This window comes from Sabethes cyaneus, chromosome 3 (assembly GCF_943734655.1).
Source record: "Sabethes cyaneus chromosome 3, idSabCyanKW18_F2, whole genome shotgun sequence".
Lineage (NCBI taxonomy): Eukaryota > Metazoa > Arthropoda > Insecta > Diptera > Culicidae > Sabethes > Sabethes cyaneus.
The window spans coordinates 253,015,439-253,040,826 of NC_071355.1; the positions used below are offsets into that span (position 1 = coordinate 253,015,439).

General features: G+C 39.7%; 1 protein-coding gene across 4 annotated transcripts in view; it reads left to right on the forward strand.

Moving 5' to 3' along the window:
- The first annotated feature begins 2,873 nt into the window (after positions 1 to 2,873).
- Positions 2,874 to 25,388, forward strand: part of LOC128744285 (protein Shroom) — a 407,780-nt gene continuing 385,265 nt past the window's right edge. For 3 of the 4 annotated variants that reach the window (XM_053841143.1, XM_053841145.1, XM_053841146.1), the window contains exon 1: positions 2,874 to 4,009. The gene's annotated coding sequence lies outside the window, so the exon portion shown is untranslated. The remainder of the gene's footprint in view (positions 4,010 to 25,388) is intronic. The other variant, XM_053841144.1, reaches the window with a different exon arrangement.

Below are 25,388 nucleotides of genomic sequence, written 5' to 3' on the forward strand. Positions count from 1 at the left end.
CTTACGAAACATAGTTGCTGAGTTATGTGCAAATCTTATTTTAACGGTTTTGCTGTAATTTTTCGTTATACGGCAAATACGATATCAACAGGAGGAAATTACTTGTTGAAAATTTGTGGCAGCGTTTTACATCACTCACATATCTCTTTTGAAAATACAGTGAAAAGAATTTACAAAATATATTTCGCTTTTCCGTAATTTAGTCAAACCCCGTCAATCGTCTAGCGGGGTAAAAGTGCGATTCACGGACGGGGCAAAAGTGCGATTCATGGACGAGGCCAAAATGTATAGCTAATTATATACAGATTTAGACACTATATTGCAGATACTAGAAATGGAAGATCCGGCGAAAACTGTGTTTTCTCCAGATGTTGGACGAAGGAAAACAATGTTTTTCCGTTGATGAAACAAAAAACAAACATTTGGAAAAGTTTCGATCTGACGGAGGCTGCAATATACCAGCACGAAATAGGAAAGGTGCAAATTGAGAATATTCCTTACTGAAACATACCGCAGATTCAGGATAATATGGTTTTGTTAGCTACTGCTGTGCTAATTTCATGGATTCGAGCTTCGCACTTTTGCCCCGCGGTATTCGCCCAGCTAGTGGGGTAAAAGTGCGAATCGGCACTTGATCAGAAGAATGAAGAATTCATTTTGCATAACACTATTTATTATTCCAGATGATTTATAGTTGAATGTGAAGACATTGAGTTTTGTTGTTGTCCTTCTTTATATCTCACGAAAATTGATGACAACTTCAAACATCGCCCTTATGCCCCGCCCTACTCTAATCAGTGCCAATTATGCAAAGTATTGCAAGCAACTAACTGAGGCAAAGCAGCAAATTACACGCTCCAAACCTATGTTCAGATAAGACGATGGCTAAGTAATTCTTCCTCGTTTTGAGAATTGTTCCGTCTTTTCACATGCACCAATCTACCGTCCGCCCCATTAGCAAGACATTAGTTTAAAAGCAATTTTTGCATGTATATGCATGTAAGCCGGTAAAGAAAAGTACTTGCCTGTAATTGGTTAATTAGTCAATTGTTTGATATTTATGCTTATTCCAACAGTCACTTGTTAAATAGGATCTCTTTTTTCCTTTTTCCTTTCTTTTACTGCGTAGAAGATTTTCCGATTGATCGGTTTACAGATATTGAAAATCGATCAGTACATTGTTGACCTATTAACGTTCAAAACCTGACCACTTCTAGTGTATAAATTTTTTGAATGACGCCATATTTTGCCCTAAGACGCAGTCTTACGTAGCTTAGATCATTTAGAAATGTGGCACCTCATTTTGGCGATAGTGGCACTCCCACCAGCGTCGCTTAAAAACAACGCAGTTTAAAATCAAAATGGCTCCGGGATATTAATCATTCACAATGAGAAAAGAAAATAATTGGGTGCTGGCGAAACTAGTGGATCAGATTTAGCCAGCTACCATAAGGTTGTGCTCCGATGGTACAACGACAATGGGATACATTGCATCGCATAAGGGCTGAGTTCACCCAACTGTTCCCACACTCGTTGAATTGAAAAGTGTTGGACGACAATGAAGCAAAAGCTGAAGATAAAGGGAGAATTCTAAGAAGAATTCGTTTAGCTAAAACCGTGACTGAAGAAGGTGTGCGCCGACCGATTAGCGGTATCAACAGTAAAACGAAAAAATTTCTTCAATATTGTAACGATGTGTTATTTATAATACGTAAGCTTAACGAGTTGAATTGGCCACCCTGTAGTTGCTTGGATAAAAACAGCTAGCAACTACATCTGCATGACTCGAAGTGGAACATATTAGGTTCAGCAGAAATGGCGGATTGGTCTAGTGTAGAGAGTCGGACCGTGCGGACTCACTCGGAGTGGAGCTGTGACGAAACTCTACAAATATATCGATGAATGTTGTTTTTTTCAGTTTTTTTTTTTTCAAAGAATTTATCATCATTAGCATTTTTTTACCTTTAAGAAAGAGTTTCGATTATTTTTTGCCTCTACAATCCCTTCATCAACGCGTCATTGATAAACAAAAACACCGAAGGTTCAAGTTTGGCAGGATCGCCAATGTCACATTACTTATTTGAGCTATTTTGCACAACAAATTTCGTTTCCGTGGCAAGCTGTCAGTGTCTTGTTTATCTTTATTCATATTCCGGTTGCATGCTACCGGCCACTGTAACATCCTGTTACACAATTCAGGCAAACTATAAGCCACAGCACAGACGGGTTTACTAAAATTAAAAGCCTTTGGGCTCTGCACATGCTTGCATGTAATCCTACACAAAACTTAACTAAATTTCTCAAAATGCATTATGATTGGTAAAACTGAGTTTCTGTGTGAGGTAGCAGAAACACTGTGAACATTAATAAAATTGAAAAAGTAATGTTTGTCCAATGAAAGCGAGGTAAGTTTTCAATCATCATTTGATCGGTACCTGCGTGAATGAGCAAATCGGCTGGAAGCATTCGCCGTCTCCATTTGTGCGCCTAAGTTCTCTGCGCAATTCCCGATGATGTCCAGTCGGGAGCAGCTTTGCCACCCGTTTGCAACCAACCAACCAACCATCAGCCACCCACCACCCGCGCCAGAGCTTTCGTTCGAGTGCTAACAGCCGGGCCGAGTGTAAGCTTTTCTCTCCTTTTCCTGGCGATCATAAGCTCGCTCTCGTTTCTCCACCCGCTGCTGCTGCTGTTAAAGCTGTGTTGCTCACTTGCTAGCAGCGCGCCGCTGCTGCAATAAAGCAAAAACAGAATGGAAAGGAAGAGAAGATCGTTTGCCGACCTGCGCACTGTGTGCGACGCGAAGTGATTTTGGCCGCAGACTCGCCAGTGCTCGGTAGCATGTCGTCGTTGTTGGATCGTTTTTAGGGTTCATCGCGTTTGGACGCAGCGCATACCGGGTTCAAGTCCAGTTTTCTCACCTCTTTTCCTTTTGTTCCATTCTTCAGTTTCGTGGTTTTGTTTTTGTTGGTTATCTTCTTTTCCTCTGGAGCCGCGTAGCACAGCAAAGATAGGAAAATACCTGTGTGTGAAGAAGCGGCAGCAGCAGCAGATTGATTATTCCGTCTGAAGATGTGTGAGTTCTGTCGTGGATCGAGTGTGCAGTGCCCAGTATGCGAACTGTGAAGTTCTGAAGAAATTCGCGATCACTACCGATCCACTCACCGCGATGGATAAGATAGTGTAGGTGGATATTATCGTGACAATAGTCTTTAGAACATAGTCTTGCTGTTCGTAGAAGTGGAATAAAGCCAAAAATTTCAGAGTGTCAATTGTCAAGAGATTTGATCGCCTTCGCAAGATCGAAACCTGCATTGAGTTTGCTGGGACCCCCCCTATCAGAAAGGAAACCCGACAGAACTCTGTGTGAGTGATGGAACTTTGCGCTGGATGTCCAGTTCTTTAGTGCTTTCGTGCGCCAACCGTGGGGGGAAAAGAACATGAAAACGAAAACTACTTGCAAAGTGGACGATTTTTGCACCGACTGTCAAGTAAGGAGCCGCCATCGATCGACAGTTGTGCGTTGAATTGTGCGGTTGTTTTGATTCGCGTTCTGTTTTGTGCCAGCGAGCCGAACGGCCGAAAGGCAGCAGCGGTAACATACTGGCGAATTGAATGAACGCCGAATGCACAAAGGGCCGGATCGATGGATGGGTAGTGGCCGGGCGGCAGAAGAAACAAACCTCTGAAGCAGCCAAATGTGCAGTAGTGCAGCAGTGCTTTTTGTTCAATTAGCATCAATCAATGGGCAACGAAAAGTGTTTGTAAATATGTATCGATAACTTGTTTTCTGTGTATACAGGTCGTTTGGTAAGCCGCAAGGTGTAAAGAATTTTTAAAACAATTTGTACTAGTGTTCGAGTGAATGTTTACTAATTGATTGAACCGAGTGGCGTTTTTATTGTTTCTGTTGGATTAACGTGTACGTTCGAGTGGAATACTTTATGAAAGCGAAACTCTTTGCCACGGTGGACTGCTAATGTGTGAACCGTCGAAGACGTCGTGAATTGTAAGTCCCCCTTATTATTCAATGATGTAGGCATAATTTGTGTATAATTGCATAATAAAAGCTGTTTCTGTTCAGAACACATTCCGGCTGTAGAATGTGTTCAGAGTAACGGTGGGTGGGTGTTGGCGATTCGGTTCAACGAAGAGGAAGGTCAAACACTTTTCCTTCCTCTGACATGTGGTTTCATTTACCCTGTAAATTAGATAACTTTGCAAATCTATAGCTATGAGACCTTATATTGAGCTTTTTGACTTTTATGAACTGATTGAAACGATTTCTGCTGGTTACAGTTGAACAGTTAATTTGAATTTTTAATTCCATCATTAGGAAAACGCATTTGAAAACATATTTGTTAGCACAAAATTCTAGTGTTATCAGTGGGGTTTGCAATAGAGTTAGCATGTATTGTAGTACAAATTGGTTGTTATGATCACTATTCAACTTGATTGAATTTGTATAATAGCATTACTTCTGCAAAACTGTAAACATTGCGCAGTGACATTGTTTTATATAACGACAGTGTTTCTATTTTCTACTCTTCTACGTAAGATTGTTATGCAACGTATTTAGAAGTTATGTTATTGTTAGCTTACAGACTCGTGACTGCTTAACATAACTGATTTGGATTTATTTCTATACAAACGCATGCAGTTAACGGTTTTGCGTGTTGTGATATAGCAAAGATCTTAACTGCCAAAGAATGTTTCTATTGATCACAAATTTTCAGCGCTCACGAGATGTCACTCAATGATATCCTGATGTGACGTCTGTGACTGAAGTAGAACAAGTAAGCTCTTTAATAAATATTTTGGTATTGATGAAACGGTAATAAACGAAGCGCTGAAAAAATCGAATGAAAACCAATCGTTGCTAAGGTGATATTCCGAATTTTAATTTAAAATTAACGCGATTTTGATAAAACTTGTAAAAATTCTGCGTAAAATCAACTATTTTTTTGAGAATAAATTTTTGATATTTTTGTTTAGACGCAAATCCTACCCTTTGAAATTGGCTTTAAAAATCAGGGAACAAAATAAAAGTTTGTTGAACTTGAGCCAACATTTTTTGTATAAAATCAATTGGCTGTGGGTTCAATAGCCTAAAGAACTCGAAAAATGAGTGCTAACGCTTCTAGCACGAAGAAGAAGGAGTTCAAACAATGCACAATGGGCAAAAACGAGCTCGTAATCCCAATAATTAGAAGCCGCTGGTTTGGAATCTCACAAGATACCTATTCCTATGTAAAAATGCAAGAGATCGATTGATGATACAGTAATTTTCCGATTTTATCAGCCCCATGTTGAATTTTGGGCTGACAAAATAGGGAATCTGACAAAATCGGGGAAAATTTTTTTCGAAATTTTTTTCAAAATTCAAGACTTAAGACCTTGAAATATCGAAGACTTCTACTAACTACTGCACAGCACACTGGTCCAGGAACTTTTTTGGTGCACATTAGCTTAGAGCGGGGAAACTTGGTTTTAAGTTTATGGAACATTTGGAAAAGTTTCCTAAAATTAAAAGTTCTATCGTCCAGCGGAATTCAAATTTTGATTAATCCCCCTAAAAGTGAAATAAAAAATTGATTGTTCTTCAGTTTCAATATAACACATTGATGTTTCCTGCAAAGTTTTACAGAATATTATTACAAAAATTTTTGCTGAAGATAGTAACCTTCTATCTCTACAGCAAAGATAGAAAAATCCTATTTCTCATAAATGAAAGAATCGTAAAATCAGTTTTTCTATTTTAGCCGTATGACTTTTTCCGATTTTACAAAGTTGTACAAATAGTAAAAACACACAACATTGCTGAATATAGTGTACCTCTATCTTTGCTTGTTTAGGAACTATATAACTTTTACTATAAAAATACCCTAATGTTGGCCCCGAATAACTCGCAAAAAGGCATCATTTTATTCAAAAACTCGCCCCAGAGAAAATTAGAATAGTTGCAAGCAGGCTAAAAAGTTTTTTAAATAATGTTTAAAAGCACAAAAGCAAAATTTATAGGCTGACAAAATCGGGATAAAAAGCTGATAAAATCGGGGGTAGACAAAATCGGTAGCTGACAAAATCGGAACACTACTGTGGTCCATTCTTGTGTTCCCCAAAAATCATAATAAAAGCTAGTTAAATGATATAGAAACTTCTCTGCCGCTCGTGAAATGACCTAAATCAGGCTTCATTTTCAGTTTTTTGCTCAGTAGATGCTCATTTTACTGCAATGCTTCAACTAAACAAAATTCGAAAAAGTAGTGTAAGGGGAAATGGTAGTCAATTATTATCTACAAAATTGTTGAAGAAAGTATAGTTCCATCTATTGTATTTACGGCGCTATGCGGTTGCTACCCCGTTGGCGGCCAAATGAGCGCTCTTTTTGCTACCAACGAGGTAGCAGCCCAATAGCGCCGTAAATACAAAAGATAGATAAATAAAAATAAATAAATAGCTATGGACTATGCTTTCTTCAACAATAAAATGTAGATAATAATTAACTCTACAATTGCCTTTTACAGCACTTTTTCGAATTCTGTTTCGTTGAGGCGCTGCAGTCGAATGAGCATCTACTGAGCAAAAAACCGAGAATGAAGCCTGCCTCAAATAGCTTCTAAATGTTCAAAACATCATCCCTAAATACATAGTTTAGTAAAACCTAACTATGTAATCGCTTTAAAACTAACTCAAAGGCCGGGGTCTTTGACATACTGAATAACTTTGGGGAACAGTTGAAAGCAATAAAAAAATTGGATGTAAGGTTATTGGGCAAAATTGATTAAATTATTATATCTCGCAACTAGTAAAAGATAGTTACTGTGTTCAGCAAAGTTTAATGTGTTCTACAATTTTTTTGAAGAAAAAATTTTTTTGGACGTATACAAAAAAACAAAAGTTTGTATCACCCTGATAGATGAATTTATGATCACCCTAATAATTTAAAAGGATGAGCTGTATTTTATGAAAAACTTCTCTAAAGATACGATCGTTGAAAAATCACGCATTTTTTTCGCAACAGCAAATGAACGTGTTTTTGGACCTAGGAGAGTATCAGGCAAAACCGGACCGATTGTGAATTCATCATGGTACGAAATCGATGACATTCAATTCTCCTGATGGTTTTCAAATGAATTGGTTCTATTCGAGTTTTTTCTCCGGCATTAGAATTAGTTTTAGTCACTTTAATTAGGTTTTATTATGTATTTGGGGGTGAATTGGGCAAAATGGACTATTCTTGCATTTCGCACAGTATGGAATGGATGGGATTTGGTTCTACTGATGTGTTGATGGCATTTGAACGCTATTTGAGCTCATTTCACGGATTATCTACGAATGGCCGAAACACAAATGGCCAAATCACGAATGGCCGAAATAACAAATGGCATAATATATCTAATGGCCTAATCACGAACGACCGAATCACGAATGGCCGAATCATAAAAGGCTGAAACACGTATGGCCGAACGTCATATTCGGCCGAAAATCACGGCCTTCAGCCTGCACAAATGTTGGGCATACGCTGTCCTTACTCGCAGCCGCTCGTTTGGACTTAACTAAGGGATAATCCCAACTAGTCACTAAACCTAGGAAAATTCATGCACCTAAATAGTAGTGGTTTCAGCGGGGGGGGGGGGCTGCCCCCCCGCAATGGCCGGCGTTTCCAACGGCGGGTCACCGGCGCACACTCGCGGCACCGTCTCGCCCTGAATCATCTAGGAAACACGATAAATAGGCCTCGCTATAATAAACGCAAATCTTTCGTGCTTAAGGGAAGAAACAACTATCAATCATCTATACTCTATCTACCAAAATAAAAAATAAGGCGCAGAGTATGTCCTGTTTTTCTGAAATGAAGGTACAAAATTTTACGAAAAGCTTTTTTCCTTCACCTCATCACAGAGCTGTGAGTTGGACAAAAGGCAATAGAGGGGTAAATTTTAAAGGTTTTTCAGGGGGATGTTTGAAATTCGCGGAGAGTAACAGATGAAAAAATTTATTAGAAAATGTGTAAGGTCTCACAAAATGAGCAATAAAAATTTTGATGATTTAGGCATTCCGGGAAAATTCGGCCTTTCGAGATTTTTTTATATAACATTAGACTAAGGTTTGGCCATTCGGGATTCGGCCTTTCGTGATTCGGCCTTTCGAGATTCGGCCTTTCGTGATTCGGCCATTCGGTACCAGCCCAATTTCACGGCGGCAAATAAGTTTTATACTGTAATTAAGCTTTTATCGTAATTTTTGGGGATAATAGGACGAAATAAACCACTTTCCGAAATCTGCACAAGATGGGACTATCACCAATCGATTTCTTGCATTTTTTAACATAGAATTCAGAATTTTATAGTAAAATATTTAGAATTTTTAACATTAGAATTAGAGGTATTTTTTGGGAAAGTAAACTGTTAATCTGAAGAATAAAATATTATTTAAAGTGAATATTGATATTGAACAAAAAAAAATTACTAAGAGAAGGTTAGATTGGAACTTGCAGCTCCCAGTTCGAATCAGTTTTCAGATTTAGCATTTGCTCTTCTTGAAGAAAAGTAAGTAAAAGAGTTTGATTCCGTATCGATAAACTAAGAACAATTTATTTTTACATGATTTATGTTTCCACATATTAGGTGATTCAGAAAAGTTTTCAATGTGTGCAGAAAAATATGGGATTTTCAAAGTTGTAAAAAGTTGTAGCCAATACTAAAATAATCCTGTGAAATACAGTATCTCTCTATCTCTAATGATTGGCGAAATATAATGATTTGTTTGTAAAAAGTCAGTCTAAAATCAATGTTTGTCTAAAATTTTGCACACGATTTATCGTTAAAATGAGTCATAAAATATTTTAATGGCAGTTATACTTGTTTAACTATTTAATTATCTTCCTTCGAAAATGTCCTGATGAAAATGTTTGTATTTTATAGACGAAAAACAGTAGTTTTCTTTGGAAAGTGGTGTGAGCTCGCAATGTTGTTGTGCGAAAATTATTTCTGTTTTTTAAATTTTGTAAGTTGTGATACAATTCCGTTTTTTAGATTGTCAAATTCCAAATAACAAAATCTTTATAAACGTTTCGCTTCTTCGCATTTCTTAATTTATCTTTCAAACTACAAGGCCAGTCATCATAAAATTTGAAAGTCAACGTTTTGAAAGGTTCTCCTTTTATTTGCATTTGCATCAATTTCCTTGGAATAGGAATAAATTTAGTTTTTGCTTTGATCTAACGTAACTTCGATATAACGTAACGAAAATAAATTTCGAATTACCGCGGTTTTTTTTATAACATACATGCTTTAAATGACGAAAAAATTATGCCCTCAGTATGTTCATGAAAAAAAGTTATGTGGTTTCGAACAATATTTTTTTGCCGTAGGACTACGTCTTACCGCAGGGTGTCAAAGACTTATTTGCACCGGACGGATAGCTCTTGGCAGACTTTTTAAACATAAAATGGTTGCAAAAAGGGTCTCAATTTTGGCACGGTTTCGATTTTGGCAACATAGGCGACACGCATTTGTTGTCAAATTCCAAATCCTACTGTAGTTATATACAAGTAAATTAAAAAAGATACTCATGGGTGGAATTAAGGCCAAAGCAAGGGCACTTCAGATACGGAGGCGAAATTGAATAAATTAAAGACGCTAAAACGAAGTTTAATTGTTTCATTTGATACCCTGGAAACTGGAATTTTGCGTATTAATTTTTTCTGTTGCAATTTTACCGTGAACACCTTTTATTTTGTTACAAATTAACTTTTCGACAGAAAAACAATTAATTTTAATAATTAGGGTAGATGTACCAATAATAGTATAAACATTTCATAATTTTATCTTCAAGTTTAGTAGTGAAGATAGTGATCTTTCGGTGACTTAAAATCAAAGAATTTCATAATTTTAGCAGATACAAATATACAATTTTTGTGCTATAGTGTGAAAATTCATAACAAACCATAGAGTTTTAATAAACCTACGCTGTTATTACCTGTTGCCATGGTCACAGCGAGTGTTTTAAAGGGTGGTAAACAAAATACCACTAGGTATTGTAGGATTCTTTTACACTATTAGAGGAATATCACCACTACTATAGGAGCATCGACTAATGTCAGGAAAAGCAATATTTCAGATATATTAACGGCGCACCATATCATTACAGCTTAATTGTAAACTGATAAATTGTGCATTTAAATTGTCTTCAAGTACTATCCCCCGACATAATACCACTATTACACGAACATTACATTACATTTCTACGTGTTCGCTAACGGTGCGGCCATGCCTGAGATTAACCATCGTTTAGTTTGTAATTATTTTTATAAAAGTTTATCGCATATTAATCTAGGGTGGAGCCTGTTGTCCTGTTTTCTAACAACTGGCTGCACAGTCTGTCGGATAAAATCAGAAGATCAAGTTCCGAAAACGGAATGTAGCACCTAGGCCAGTAATGGCCCAATTGTGGCCCTTACAAATGATTCGCAGCGGCACGCGGATGGATTTGCGAGATGATGGACTTTTATGATTAAATTTTTAGATGACACAGGGGTCACTCAGTTGAGTCGTAATGCTACGTGTAGGTTGTGGATCTGAATGCTTGCCGGTTTAAATCTTGTGCTGATTTTTCGCTACCGCATACTTTTTTTTATGCGCAAGAATGGCCAGAGGTTATTGCGGCACGCGGCATTCATGAGGCGATCTGATTTGGCCTGGACATCACAGACCTAGGCTTTGCATTGCCATTAGCTGTTTAATCCTCTTCCTCGCCTTTAATAGAGAACTTAAAACTTGATAGCCGACTACTACTACCTGCGATTACCCTCTATCACAGCACTGACTGTGTTACCGGGTAATACCGAGCTAAAGTACGAAGTTGGAATGCAATTATTATTTGCGTTTCTTTTTCATTTGGTGCTGCTGCGATGTTAGATCTTCGAGTCCTCTTTTTATCTAGTCCAAATTTTTACATACCTGACCTGGAAACGGTCATATGGCCCCTAAGAAATATGAGATGAATCGGTAATCGCGTTTCGGTCCAATGCTGATGTTTATTGGTATGCGACATGACCTATATTGGTGATGTCAAAAATGTCCGCTTGTAATTGATTCAAGGTTCCTAGTGTCCCAAGGATACAAAGGGGGGCGACAACGAATTTAATTATTAATTGAGCGTTCGTGGTCCATTTGTAGGTAAAGCGATGCCCGGTTCGGTAAATAAATCTGGAGGTCCATGTCTGCCAAGACCCGTCATAGGTTCGAAGTCTAATGCGGGATTCGATCGCGGATATGGAAATTCGTTGGATCAATGTAGTGTTGGCTCCGGGCTTAGTGGAACAATTAAATTAAAATTAAATTCTGCAATTAGACCCAACCTGATTCAATGATCTAAATCTTTCTCCAACAGTATTCTCAATATTGCATATTTATAAAAAATCTTTTAAAAAACTCATGAAAAGCGAGCATGCTTTTTAATCTGGTTTATACCGGTTCGTACGAGTTCAACACAACGCGACATGCTGTTAAAGTGAACCCTAAATAATCCAAAGTTTATCTTGGTTAACATGAAAGTGTTAATTTGCTTACGAGATATTCTATTTAACCCTAAAAAAGACTAAACAATTTCACTTAATCAGGCTAACACAAACTTAGAATAAAAACGGTTCCATTACAGGTTAGAGTCAAAAGGTTCAACTTTGTTTTTCGATCCCGATTTATTGGCCATTCCAAGGAGAAGCTATTTTCCTTTTCTTGATTCCCGATCGATCGGAACTCGGTGGTGCCTACCTACTGTTGGCTCGATTGCAGGAACTCCATTTCACTTATCGCAGTCAACACCTGTGCGAGAAGCTTACCGGTGTGGTGGCCATCACACACCGGTGTTGGTATGTTGTGTCGAGTCGTGCTAGTGTGGGTAAAATGCAACTTGCTCTCTGGGTTCGTTCTAACTTCTTTTCTCCTCGCGAATGGTGGACACGCAAGAGCGTACCACACGGCACGGTCTTCGGTTGCTGTTGGGTGGGTAAACGGGTGAAAGGGTCCACTCCACCTCGTCGTGTATCGAGGAGAGCGAAAAGCAGGCGCCTAGCTAAGCCCCTTTCGAGATTCGAGGCGGATTTGAAAGACGGTTTCGGTTAAAGAAATTTGCGTTTGTGTAGAAGATAACAGAACTAGCCGGTAAAGTGAGGGTGGTTTTAGTCCGCACAACCGAACTGACGAGAAGTTTGGGCAAAGTTTCGGTTTGTTATTGTTGCTTGTCTTCTTTCCAACTTCCAACTTCGGTTGTCGAAGTGAGTAACTCCTTTGTATTGGTTGGTTCGTTAACAGTAGGTACTGCTGTTAGTTGGTTGCTGTGTGTGTGACTTTGTAGCTGCCCCAAAGAGGACTGGTTTTTCGCCAATGTCACCGGTTGATGACAAGTTTAGAACGTCGAACAAACGAAAACTTGCAAGAGAATGTTGTCAACTTGAATTCGTCTTGTTGGTTGGTTTATTATTTTACCACATTTTTGGTCGCATTGGAACTAACTACCTTTTACTAAAACAGAGTTTGAAACGAGCCAAGTTTATTCCCACACTGGCGATTTCATTGTAAAGTACAGGAAATCTGTGGCTTTACTCTGCGATAAAAACAGATTACTTTTTTGCAACTAATTATAGTATGAAAGCGAAAGCTAGCAAAAATTCCACTTCGCTCAAGAAGACGGCGGTTCTGGAATCCATTATATGGAATCATATAATGATTCTACACTCGCATTTTATTACCTTCAAGCGCAGCCCATACTCGGACCGTCCGACGTTACTCGGTTCGCAGACCACGAAGGGTGCCGGAATAGCGCGCGGCTGAGCTGGTTGAATGATCGCACTGGATGATAGCGAAATTCTGGTTCTGCAGCTTTTCTCCGGGAGTGTTTCTGAGCTTCGAACATTCTTATTTTTTTGCCCACATTATATAGCTACTATTCTGCCTTAGCAGGAATCCGACCTGCCGTGCCGGTGCTGTCGTCATTCTTCGATGAACTCATGCGCTGAAATTTCTTTCCGGTCAGTTCTGTGGCTCGTTGAAGGTTATTTAGGAGTTGCGCCATGTTTTATGGCACCGGCAGAAGGTGCCGAGCTTTTTTCGCTGAAAATGAAATGACTTTTCTATTAGGTGGTCATTCTTCGTTTGCATTGGCCTGATCGTGGGAAAGTGACATGAGCGTTTTAGGGTTTTTATGAGTTTGGCAAAATTGTTAGAATCAGACTGGAACTGGACAATTATTAATCACCAAATATTTGCATTGCGCCGAGGCCATCGCCCGGTGAAAAACCTGCATTTGTCGAACGGAAAACGCCTCTGCAAGTAGCGGTTTGTCTGTCCGTCCAAGTGGTCACGCAGTTTCGTTCCTTCGTGCCGTGCCGCTCACGTGAGCCATTTTAATTTTGGCTCGCAACACCAACGATAACGTCCTCTCTGGTTGGCATGGTTTGTTCGAGAATCGCACATAAATTCTATCTCGATGGCAGTCCGAATTCGTAGGCCTCGCTCCCGTACGGGGGCGAACCAGTTTTTCGGTGCTTCGTGGCACAATTTTCTGTGTCAGTCTGTCGCGGAGACGTTTTTTTTCGGACGGTAAAAAATGAAATGCACTCTGCAGCAGGACCCGGTCGCGGTCTGCGGTCGCGATGGCATGGCTTGTCGAGATAAATTTTGCAATATGCCCGGAGTTCGGTGTTTTGCGGTTGCACGCACGCAAATCGAGTTGGACGCAGTCTGCGGCTTAACCGGTTCAGTGAACCAATAATCGGTCCGAGTGCTTAAAACCTATAAATTAAGCTTTGACCAAGTTGAAAGCCATGTCCGGTCGTCTAAGACTGGGTGGCCGTGGGTTCCGCTACTATAGTGGGGGAAACACGAGGCGGACTTCGATGTACGGTGATGTATTTCCTCTCAATAGGAATGCATAATGCACGGTTCCAGTTTGCAAGTAACAACAGCAAACATCCGATGACTTGTCCGCTACGCCGGGTTCGCTTAAAACCTTATTTCGTGTAGCTTTCTGTGCACAGATCTACAACTACCGAAAGACACGGCCGGCGATGGACAGCATCAACCGCAATGCAAATGCACCGCAATAGGGTGGCAAGAATTCAATTAACGAAATTATTAACTAAACTGTTCAGGTTAAAGTTTTATTTTATACTAAATTGAAATTAGGATTCGCCAACTAATTGGAATTGTTCATAGATAAACTGTCAAATTAACAACCCCTAGCCACCCTACCCGTAGGTAGACCATCGCCGCCGTGTTGGATGATGGCGTGGTTGCACATTTTTCTCCGTAAGGCGAATACTTTATGCTTAAGTTATTCTTTTTTTGTTCTTAGTGCAGCAGCAGCAGCCTTAATGCAGTTTGTGTTGTTTCGCGTTCGCGATCCAGTTTCGAATGTAGGTGGAATGATGGCGAAAAACGAAAATAAAATAAATAAAACTCCACGTAGAGATCTGCTGCATTCTTTCCAGTCAGTCGTTTGTGTTTTTTTTGGTCTATGCGCGGAGGCCGCTAGCTACCCGCAGAAAGTCTGTTGCCGTTGTTATTTTTTGTGTGTGTTATTGCTGGAAGAACAAATGGAAGACCAAAAGTCGATGTTACTGTCGAATGGTGTTGTCATTCTGAGAATCCGAACGGAAATAGAGTGAATTCAGAGGTACCTTACGTTTGACGGGAATGATGTGTGCTGAACTCGGATTGCTCAGGAACGTTTTGCGATTTTCATTTTAGATTGCACAAAAATGCAGTGATTTAATGCTGACAATTATGTAAATCTGAGATGAATGACTAACTAAGGGAATTTCCCTGACGAAAGACTGATGAAATGCTAATTTTATGTTATTTTATTAGTTTTTATAATTTAGAATAATCGTGGTCTTAAATATTTCTCAAAGGCGGGAAAACACCTGTTTGAAAGCTTAGAACTGATAAACTGCATAAGCGTATACTAAAATCTAATTAGAAGTTCTCTGTGAACGAAATTAAAAGGTCCAATTTTAATTAGGAAAGACCGGGACGAACTGTGGCTAAACGAATAAATCTCCTTAAGTTCGGAGAAGGATTAATTATTTTTGATGGGGTTGTTATTGGTATTATTTAGCTTTAAGTTATGTTTCATGCATGAAGTTGTGTACCCCATTAGGCTTACGGATGACAGGCATACGAACGTTAGGCGTAATGGACGTTAGCAATAGTCGACGATAGGCATAATGTGTGAAACGCATAACGTATGGTAGGCATAACGAACGTTAGACATGTTTTGCACCAACTATCTACCTATCTTTGTGCTTTTCTTGATATTGAAGGCGCTTTCGATAACACGTCCTTCGTGTCAATTAATACGGCTCTCTGTCAAAAGGGAATCGACCACACTATAATGAGCTGGATTCAATCAATGCTCTCGAGCAGAGAAATTACAGCATCATTAGAAGATACGTCGGTAACGATTTCGGTGATCAAAGGATATCCACAGGGAGGAGTTGTCTCCCCCGACGAACTCCTTCACAAGCTATCACAGCTTGGTTATGAGACCATTGCTTAGGCCGACGACGTTGTACTCATCGTCAGAGAAAAGTTTGACGCAATATTGTCAAGTCGCTTGCAAGGAGCTCTAAACACCATAACATGCTGCACCATAACATGGTGCTCACAAGAGAATTGCATTGCACGGCCTACGATAATCAATGCTGCAGTCGTATAGTGGCCAAAGGTGAATGAGGTGACAGCCCAAGCTAAATCAAACAAAGTTCAGCGCCTGGCCTATCTTACAGTTACCAGTGCCATGCGTACAACACCTACTGCAGCCATGGAGGCAATGCTATGCTTACTGCCTTTGCATCTTCATGTGATGTGAAGAAGGAAGTAGAGTTCGGCGCACTACGGTTGCAAAGGAGTAAAAATATACTCGAAGGTGATCAAATCGGTCATCTTCGCATTCTTCGGGAGTTCAATCTGACACCCTTAGTAACTCCAGTCTCTGACTGCATGGAAGCCAGGCCTAATATAGAAGTTCCATATGAGGTGATTGAAACAGATCGCTCAATGTGGAATAATGGAGGGCCCGATCTTCCATCTGGAACTATCTGCTTCTTTACAGATGGTTCAAAAATGGGGGCCTGCACAGGCTCCGGAGTCTACGGACCGGGCATCAGGGAAACTATCTCATTAGGAAAGTGGCCCACAGTTTTTCAAGCAGAAGTATATGCAATATACATCTGTGCCACAATATCCTTGAAACGAAAGTACAGGCAGGCGAAAATCTGTATCTTTACGGACAGCCAACTAGGACTACTGGGACTCAAGTCCGCCAAATGGGTGTCCAAATTAGTTTGGGAGGACAGCACAGTATTGAGGGAGCTCTCCCGCCAAAACATAGTTTTATTACTTTGGGTGCCCGCTCTCTGCGGAATCGAGGGCAATGAATTTGCTGACAACCTAGCAAGACAAGGATCAGCTCAGCAATTTATTGGTCCTGAACCGTTTCTGAACCGATGACATGGGAAAAGCTAGAAATAGTATCCCGTTGGAATCAAACACAGGGTTGTAGACAAGCTAAACAGTTTATCTGCCCAAACCCTGCAGTAACTAAAAAACTACTCCATTTAACTCGTAGTGAAATACGCACAATCACGAAATTCGTAACAGGACACAGCCCCGCTCTTTATCATTAAAAAATATCGGCAAGATACCATCCGACACCTGCCGCTTTTGTAACTCTGAACCTCCGGGGGCACCCAACCTCATTGTATCGTGACGGAGAGTTTTGTAAATTATGCCTAACATCCATATGCCTAATGTCGCGAACGCAGTTGCACCATCTGTTGCTTTGAATTTCTTAAATTTGAATGAAGCGTTGTTCCATCCGAATCCACACCCAAGCAATAATTTAGTCTATGGTCCGACATCGTCGGACCAATAAAGGAATTTATATGCTGATTTTATTTCACCTTCGCTTCATAAATGACGTAAACCAAGCTTCAATTGAAGCTGGTAATTATTTCAAGTGACGGCGATTGAAAGTCAGGCACGATTTTTTGATTTTGGTTTTACTTAGAACGTGCGTTGCATTGTAAGAAATGTTATTCAATTTCTAGCCATATGTATTCCAGAACAATGGTATTCTTCAGGATCCTCGCTGGATGAAGCCAGCTTCGAAGCGAAGTTCTGCTACTTTAGTTGAATCGAAAGCTTCATCGCTTTATTGCTGGGTGCCGATTTGCAATTGAAGATGACGTTTTCGGGCCCTGATTAATTTATTAAGATATTTGTTTTTGAAAAAATAATTGCATGAACGAAATGCGGGTTTTGATTATTCTAGGGCCTGCTCCTACAATCGATAAATTCAAATCTTTAGATATCCCAATTATTTGCAAAACAACCGATTCATAAAAATTGAATACTTATTACTATACCTTTTCGGCGATAATCCGCTTATCGAATCTGGATCGAATTTAGGAGTCGTCTCCACTCTTCACGGTCTTGGGCTGTTCTAGTATCCTCGTCAATAATTCTCATCCAACGAGTATGGGGTCAGCCTCTCTGCTGAATATTGTTTTCGCTGATCTCTCATCCGGCATTCCTGTCTGTGGTTCTAATATGCCGCCATGAATTGATCGCAGGATCTTATGCTCAAAACGCCAAGAGCTCGTCGGTCGTTCTCTTTCAACGTCCACGTTACATGTTCCATGTTTTATTTGTATGAGAGTCCTTATCCTCCTAACACAGGGGCGAGGGGTCTCAAACCATCATAAAAAATTCCTGCCTCCAAAACCCCCCACATGCCAAATTTGATTCCATTTGCTTGATTAATTTTCGAGTTATGAAGGATATTTCTATTTCATTTGTATAGGAGCGTCCCCACTATTGAAGGGGGAAGGGGTCATAATTCCCCTCCTAAAGAGGGGAGGTGTCTCAATTCACTATAGAAAAAACATTTGCCTACAAAAACACCCACATGCTAAATTTGGTTCCATTTGCTTGATTAGTTCTCGAGTTATGAGGAAATTTGTATTTCATTTGTATGAGAGCCCCCCCCCCTCCTAAACAAGTTTATGACAAGCTCTACCCATCAAACATTTTTGTTGAACAGTAGCTTATTCAACCGTTGAAGAGCTAATTACCGGGTAACACGCGCTTAATAAGCTGCTCAACAACAAACATGTTTGTTGGGTATCCTCGTAGCTTCTTCCTTAATACACGCGTACTGCTCTTCCACAGCTCTACGATTAACACCGTTGACATCGATGTGATCTGCGAACCCTAGGAGCATGTCAGATTTCGTGATGATGGTACTGATTCTCTGCACGTCTGCCTTTCGAATAGCACCATTCAATGCAATGTTGAATAGCAAATTCGATAGCCTGTCGTCTTGCTTCAAACCATCTCACGCCATAAACGAGTCCGATGCCCCACCCGCCCTTTTGAACCATTAATGGTAGGGTAGAACGTGTCAGGTTAGTCGCTTTTGCTGGAAAACCATGTTCAAGCATAATCCGCCACAGTTCATTTCGTTTAACTAAGTCGTACGCCGCCTTGAAGTCTATAAACAAATGGTGAGTCTGCAAGTTTAATTCTCCGAATTTATCGAGGATTTGTCGCCAGGCGAAACTTTTGGTCCGTGCAGCTTCCCGAAAATAGCACTGGTATTCACCAACAAAGTCTATGGAATGCCTCATAATGAAGTAGATAAATTGTACTTAGTCCGTAGTCCTACGACAAACCCGACAGTTTTTCATTTTCATAAAATTCTAACCAGTTTGTATCAAATTTCTGTGCCTCTTGTTTTCGTTCATCCCTCTTAGGCTAATGCGTCCCAAAGACATGTTCTTTTTAAGCTTTAAGCAAGTTGGAAGTTGAATCAGTTTGTCCTGCTGGGACGGCCCTACCCGTTACAGGGTTAAAATAAGAGGTTTCACTACAGATGTTTTAGGTTGTTCCAACTTCCGCTGTTCGGGAGATACGACCAGGTTTCTCTTTGCTCGTCTTTGTAGAATAATGACAGAGAAACACTGGCGTGCCCATACATCAACAGAAGGTGGGGTAATGACCTTTCAAAAGTGTGTTTTGGCCTGTTTTGATTTTTCCACAAATAAACAACAATGGAGTTTCTTTCGGCTTTGCAGTCTTAAATGTAGCAGAAAAACGATGCTTTTTTTCTCTTTTACCAACGTTTCGAATAATTTATATTCTTTATCAAGGCTCGAGAATGGACTTTTTGAAAAGTGCTACGAGTTCGAAATGACACCTGACAAAGAAATGATCATTCTCGAGCCTTGATAAAGAATATAAATTATTCGAAACGTTGGTAGAAGAGAAAAACCACCGTTTTTCCGCTACATTCAATACTGCAAAGCCGAAAGAAACTCCATTGAGTGAGTTACCAGTCGATAAAAGATTGTAGCAAATAAACTACTTATCGTTAAAATAGTGGCCAGCTAGCTAAAAACTACGGACTTCCGAGTTCGGTTATGAGATTTTTCAACATTAAATTTTATTGAGAAGGTGATAAACGTGCGCCTGCCCACCGGTGAAGTTAAAGTTTTGCTTCGAACTGAGCTTAAAACTGAACTAGAAATTGAACTTGAAATTAGAGATGAAATAGGGCTTGAACTAGGACTGAAACGGAATGTAAAATTGCACTATAAATTAGACTTGAAAATGGACTCATATGAAACCTGAATTACGCTTAAAATTAGACTTGAAACTGGAGTTAAAATTTAAACGGGGACGTAAAATTCGTGGATTTAAATTAAACCTGTAATTGCACTTGCCATCAGTGTTGAAATTGAAATTAAAGTAGACTGAAAATTGGGCTTGAAATCGGAGACGAAATCGGAATTAAAACTGGACCTAAAATGGGACCTGAAATGTGACATAAAATTAGACTAAAATGAAACTTGAAATTGCACTTGACATCGGTGTTCAAATTGAAATCAAAACATACTAAAAATTGGATTGAAATTGGACACATTTTGAACCTGAATGAAACTGGCCTTAAAGTTGCACTTGAAATCGATGTGGAACTTAGAATTAAACTAGACTTTAAATCGGACTTGAAATTAGACTTAATATTGGACTTGAAATGGGACATGACATGAAATTAAACTTAAATTAGACCTGAAATTACACTTCTAATCAAACTTTAAATAGGACTTGAAATTGAAGCAGACTTGAAATCTTACTTGAAAATGGCCTTATATTTGAGCTGGAGCTATTTTTACACAATTAATATACTTATCGCAAAAATAGGAGCGCAGGACTTCCGAGGTACATCTTGAGGAGTAATTTTATTTCAGTCTGTTGAACAAAAACAGAGCAACAGAGCCTAAATTTGGCAGAACTCCTAAGGTAGAGCCAAGGCGGCGGAAACAAAGAACAGAAGCTTTAATTAGCGAATATAGCACACTTAAACTCTATGCGAACACTGTCTGCCGGATACGTTTTCTCTTGCTAAAAAAGTAATTCGTAATCACGGCTTTTCGGTGTACGCGAGGATCCGTTACCCTGCAAATTAGCAGATTTTTCCGAGCGAGAATAAACCAGTACGAAGTTAGTTTCATTTATATTAGTTTCTTATGCACCTGATAAGATGAAATTTGGAAAATGTAGGTTGGAAAACCCTACAACTTATAGATATCCACTTCATTCCTTGAATTAAATTTTATTTAATTGTTTTAAACTACCCGAGTGCTGCATTTTGCATCACGCCTAACTATTAACAATCGTGTAGTCAAGTTTAGTGCAGTCTTTGTAATAGATGAAGGGAATGGTAGAAGAAAGCAAAGCTGTTGTTTTGTAGTATCCCTAGAGAGGGACAAAACGTAAAAGAGAAAGAGCACAAAAAAAAATTTGGAGGGTCACTGAAACAGCACTTACTAGGCTCGTAGTTCATAACTTTTGACCAAACTAGGAGATCCGTGAGTTGACCATGGTTATAACGGGTACCAATTACAATCGGATTCGAACCCCCCTTTCTCCTAAGGGGGCCCCTAATGATTCGACTATATTGCGTATTCCTTCAATCACCGAGGACTGGTAAAAAGTGATCTCTATAACTAGTCTATTGGAAAGACTACCATTATAAAATATAGTAATGTCTGACTTCGGTATAAGTTCAGACAAAAAACGTGAATCAAATTTATTTTAGAGATATTCATAGATTTTTTTAATGTACTTTACATATTGAAGCTTACAACATTAATACATTACAGTTATTCTATTATTATGGGCTTTCAATTCTTTTTTAAACAAAAATATATAGGTATGTATATGAATTTTGCAAGCAAACATTCTTTTTCATAAGCTTTCTGTTGTAATTGGGAATTGTCCCTTCAAGTTTGAAGAACGCTTTTGGTATATTTATCTTTTCCCATCATAAAAATCTAGTCGCTTCACGATTCACACCGAGCTTGGGTAGCTCGTTTGCATTATTTACTTGAACTTGCTTGGATTTTTACAACATGTTCTCAAAAGCCTGTGAACTGCACTGTAAAATGTTGAGAAAAAAACTGTTAACATAGGTTTAAATATTCTGAAACGAGGTAACATTTGTCACACACCTTCATTTCTCAAAGGTCAGACCTCTATGAAATATGTTTACAAAATGTAAAAGGTTCGCACTAATATTACCATCTTATTGTTCCGGAAATTTCCAAACAAACATCTCAAGTAAAAGTATCCGGCGCCAGTAACCCGTCTGACCCAGCTAGCACCGACACTACATTGTCCCTTACCTGCGTTGAAATAGCAAAACATGCGGAACGCAATTCTCATAAAACAATTCCTCAATCGGGGACATTTATCTAGCAATAAATAACCATTGAACAATCCTCCAACCAATTGCCAAAACTGACAAATTTTACGCATCTAAATTATAGCTTCTCTTCGGTCTGGCAAAGCATCTTTCGGAAGATATCCATAGCAAATGCAAACAACGCATCCTTTCGGAAACCCCGCTGCAAATTGTACCAGGTTCCGAAACCCACTAGAAAGCCAGGTATAATCCACTGCAACAGAGAATGCCGCTGAGTGTGCGGCCATTGTAGCGGCTGCTGGACGGCGAATGTACAGCATGGAGAATTACGAGACCTCTTATCACCTTTCTCAGATCCTGGTGGTTCACAAAAAGAAAACACAAAGAATCAGGTACACCCTGGCTTTTTGTCTTCTCATATCCTAACACGGATAATTCGATTGAAATTCCAATGTCAACACGTTTAGGGAAACAGTCAGGTAGAGAAAGGACACGGTTTGAGAGAAAACGAAAGGAACCCTATCCAATAAGAACCTGTTGCAAGTTACAACAAACTGAGCCTACACGAGGGCAGACGTTCTCGAACGTGACCTTAACACAATCGTAAATTAATCATAAAGAAAGAGAGCTAGAAGAATCAATATTTTGTTGGGAATTCATTTGTCAATAAAAATTTATATTTTGACAGCTTTTATGGAATTCAAACAATAAAACTTACCGATCGAGTGGTTGTTGAATATCGCGTTCCTCTTTCTCTTACGGAAATCGAAGCGTGATTCCAAATTAATAAAATAAAAAAGACGATCGAAAAATGATGAAGAAATCTCGGCCGCATATATAGAAGCATAGAAGCTTTATGGCTTACATAATTAAAGATGAACCGAATGATGCAGCTCCCACAGTCGGTGTGCGGAACCGAAAATTGGAAACAACTAGCAAAAGAGTGGTTTTTATCCCGACCAGTAAAGTTCGTATCTTATTTTATGTTAACCTCCTGTGCAACGGTGCTACTGCTGTTGCTGCGCTCTGGGTTAAGCACTCAAGAGATGGTAGAGTTCAAGGACCGCCAAGAAATCTTTCGGAATAAACACGTACAATTCCATCACCCTCGCCGCCCCCGGCCAAGCCAGCCATCATCGGCTGCTGTTTGTTTTAAACGATTAAAACATTGCTCACGCGTTCTCTCTCTTGCCCGCTCCGTAGATCCGCCCTGGCGACTGTGGATTAAAGTTCTTGGGTGCTGCTGACTGCTTGCGGCTCTGATTGTCTGCCGAAGCTTGTTAGTTCTATGCCACAGGAATGACGGCGATGTTGTTGATGATGATCATGATGATGATGTTGATGATGATGCGGGATGCTGCGAATAGCGATTGCACGCTCGATCCGCACAGCCAGCAGCCATCCGGCACACCGGTTCCGAATTAATTGATTTGGCTTTCAGTGGCTGCTGGCAGTTCTAAGCTGGTTGCAGAACGCTGCTCGTTTCTTCCTACACTTTCAGAAATAGTTAGACCATATGTGATCATCGCGCCGGGGTGGGTGTTCGAGACATCGACATCGTTACCGATTCGATTCAGTAAATCACACGAGGTCATGTCTGCACTCATCATCATCTTGGCGTGGAGGTTCTTCCGCGAACCGTGCTCACGGTCCGGTGTAAAGTTTCACACGTCACGTATCCGGGGCCATCCGGTGTTGGCGGTACGCGATAATTGGAGCAATCAGGTGGAAGCTAATTTCTTGTTTGGGCAAACTGGCAAGTTCGCCTTTGACGTGTGCTGTCCGATGGACGGATGGACGGACGAACGAGTCATAAGCTAGCTAGCTGACTGGCTGACTACCCAATGTCGATGCGCGCATGCGCGACCGGAAGTTTACTTTCAACCTTTATCGCACCCGGTTGCTGCTGGTTGTGGTGCTGCCGCTGACAGTGAAAAGATGCGCGACGTGCTTCGACCTTCAACGGTAACAAGACTTTACCGGGCGCGTAAGCTTATTAATTTTTGGTACAATTTGAAATGGTAATGGAATTAGTTTTGTTTTCCTTCCGGTCGATGAGCATTGACTGTATTGGGAAGTTGGCGTTACGTTAGATACGTGCTTCTAGCCCGATAAAGAAGTGATGGAACTGGTGCATAATTCAGATAACTCTTATATACCTACGCGATTAGTCAGAGAATCTTTATTCTTATGATAAAAGTAGCATTTTTTATACTCAATCAAATTTATCCGGTAAAACATACTAATGGTTAATTAACATTATTAATTGCTACACAAAAATTTATGTATGCAAGTATGTATGGGGGTAGCCACCATCACCTCATTTGCAAGTAGAATTACTACAGAATCAAATTTATCTACCCAGCAACTTTCATGTCAATGCTGTTTGTGAAGGTCCAAAAGGGGTTGGGTAGATCTATAAGCAATGTCGCTTACATGATTTCTCGGAAATATAAGACACTTCTTACACCAGCAATGATTTTACCATTAAGATGAAATGAGGTATATATGGGCAAAAATAGAATAATCTCGAATGGAATAGAGTTACAATATTGCATCATTTGAATTTCCATAAGTTCTTCCATTATTAATTTAAATTTTTCTTCTTCTGGTATCCATGAACATTATTTAAACTTTTTTCGGCCAAAGTTTTCATTGTACATTAGGAGGTGCTGCATGAGCTAAAATGGAAAAAATAATAAAAATAACCAATATTAGGCTTACCTACTAGCAAGGCCGTGTGGCTCAGCCGTCACCCAAACCCGCAGTTTTGACTTTTGAGATCTGGCAGCCGGGAACCATCCAGCATCGGGCCTCCGAGCTTGACTACTCAATAGAGCATTACCGGGTAAGGCCACGTGGAGGCGCTAGGTAGGGGCTTGGGATGGCTGGAGCTATGTTGGACGCTTCCCCATTTGCCTTTCCCTTTTCATACCCAAAGAAATATACAGTCTAACCCAAAATGTTTCTGTAATTTCGTGAACAGCAAACGTAAAGACAAAGGTACTCCTGTAAACGTTGTATAAGAGAAGTGAAAATGTTAGAGATACCGCCGATTTGTTTGTGGATTTCTTTAAATACGCCCAACACGAGCATGGCTGTAATCAATTTAAATATCAAAGCAATAAAATAAAATCGCTAGATGTATCAAAAGAAGCATACCGAACTCTTTGCTTTAGAAATGTATGGATGGTTTGCTGCTTGCGCTGTTCATACTTTTCAACGCATCTCTGACGACAGGAATGTTCCCAGACATCTGGAAAAAATCGCAAGATGTTTAAAAGCATTGTTTATGATCATGCGCATACGTGGATCGAGCCTCTAATACTAAACTTTTTTTTTGTTTTTGTTTAGATTATAGTCACTTTAACCAGTTTTGGGTCATTCGTGATTTCTGCGGGGTTGGGATTTGAACCCGAGTCCTCGGCGTGAGAGGCGTGACCACTATGACGGGACTGACCCCTAATCCTAAACTGTCAACACGGATTTGTTGAAAAAAAAAAACGCTCAACAGTGGAAAATTTAATATAATTTGTTTCCAGAACTGTGCAATGGATACCGGCTGGTTACCAGGTGGTACAGATATGTCCACATATCCAAGGCGTTTGATTTAG